The sequence below is a fragment of the Nelumbo nucifera genome, chromosome 8 (genome assembly GCF_055504915.1).
Source record: "Nelumbo nucifera cultivar China Antique chromosome 8, China Antique-T2T, whole genome shotgun sequence".
In the NCBI taxonomy this organism is placed as follows: domain Eukaryota; kingdom Viridiplantae; phylum Streptophyta; class Magnoliopsida; order Proteales; family Nelumbonaceae; genus Nelumbo; species Nelumbo nucifera.
Window position 1 is genome coordinate 39440001 of NC_142656.1, and position 1858 is coordinate 39441858.

A 1858-nucleotide genomic window follows, 5' to 3' on the forward strand; every position below is an offset into this window, starting at 1 on the left:
GCTATCATTGTTTTCACAAATCTTAATGCTATCATTGTTTAACATGGAACGCTATCGTACCCAGTTGAGTGGTGATAAGTGTTGATCGAATGCTAGGTTTGGTCAACTGAATTAGGAAAACACAAGGTTTATTATGGCTATCCTAATAAATCTAAGGTTAAATGCTTGAATTGCAAGAATGCTGAAATGTACCTAGGATCGATGGCCAATCGATTCAACCCGGACCCTTGAACCAGAATTCGGTAAGACTGATTTTCTCTTGTTTGTTTAGTTTGTTATTCATTTAATTTTAGTTATTAAATTTTCCCACACAATTACTTTATCCATTTGACTAAGAGATTACTGATTTGCTCCCTGTGTGATTTGACCTAGTACCACTTTTACCACAAATATTTTATTGTGGGACTAGTACTAATTTTGAGGGCTTCGACAACCCGTCAAAATTTTGGCGCCGTTGCCGGGGAGCAACTTTAATTTCTTAGCTATTACCTTCCTCTTGTTAACCTCTTTTGTTTTCGGACTCGTGCTTCTTAACGAGGTGAACTCGAGTATAACCTCGAAATTAAGAGGACCACCCGTTAAGTAGAGAGTGCAACACTATCTAAAATGTTTTCTAAAATGTTTGCAAGAAGGTTTTAATTCCCGGGATCCATATAAGTAGAGAGTGCAACACTGTTCCTTGCAGCCGAGAGAGAGGTTGATGAGAATAAAATTTGTCATATCTTTGTCCCTCAATATTTAGTATTTTGCACTTAATTGGTACCTAATTGGACTCATTACTCTTGTATTTCGATTCTGGGCAAGCAGATAGGCGAATGGAAGAAAACAACGCTAATCGGATGTTTTTGCACAGTTTCGGCACCGATCAGTGATATGAGCATAACTCTCAATTCCGAACTCCGATTTGGACATTTCAAGAAGCACCGGAAAGCTAAGGAAAAGGCCCACAACTTTTATGTGTTGGTTCTTGGCAGAATCGATTCGCATCGAAGACGAATTCGGGCCCAAAGTCGGAGCAATTTCGTAGTAAGGCCCATTTCACAAGCTGAAGCCCATTTCGCAAAAGAGTCTTGAAGCAAGCCCGAATTGTTAAAGAAGCCCAGTTCGAATTCAAGATCCGAGAGTCCCATTAGAATAGAAGTTGAATGTAATCTCAATAAAAGAGTTTTATCAGATTTAAATTCTCAAATTGTAATCCTAAAAAGATAAGAGATAAGAGATAAGAGTTAGGTAGGATAAGTTCAAATTAGACTAGGACTTTCCAGTTTGAGGATAATCTCCTTAAGGGAGTTGGAGAGCAGCCCTCTCCCCAAATCTATATAAAGGGGGGGCGGACCAGCACCCAAGGCATCAATTTCCTCCAAGAGAGCTTCAGTCTTCAGAGAGAGAAATCTGCAACCAAGGAGGAAGAAGCAAGAGTTCGCCCCCCTTTCTCATCTGGAAGCTGCGATTTCATCATGAGGTGTCTGTATGTTTTTATTTCTGGTTGAAGGGTTAGGGAAGCCTTGATTCTGTAAGCATTGTGAGATCTAATTGATTTTTATTTCAGTTCATTGTTTATGGGTATTCATATATTTTTTGCGAAGTCAAGATTTGATCTTGACATCAGTTCTTGGAGGAAGAATTGATAGGAAGCTGTGCTCACGTGGCATCCTGTTGTTTCTTGCGAAGGACAGAGTTCTTGGAGAAGAACATTGTTAATTCTGCTCCATCCTGCACTACGCCATCTTCAGTGGGAGCAGATTTTGGATCCTTCCTTGGGCGTGAACACCTCCATTGGGAGATATTGTTTCTCCGTATCAGGTATAATCCTCTCCTACTCTTTTCGGTTCAGATCTGGTTTCAGTTTATGGTTCAA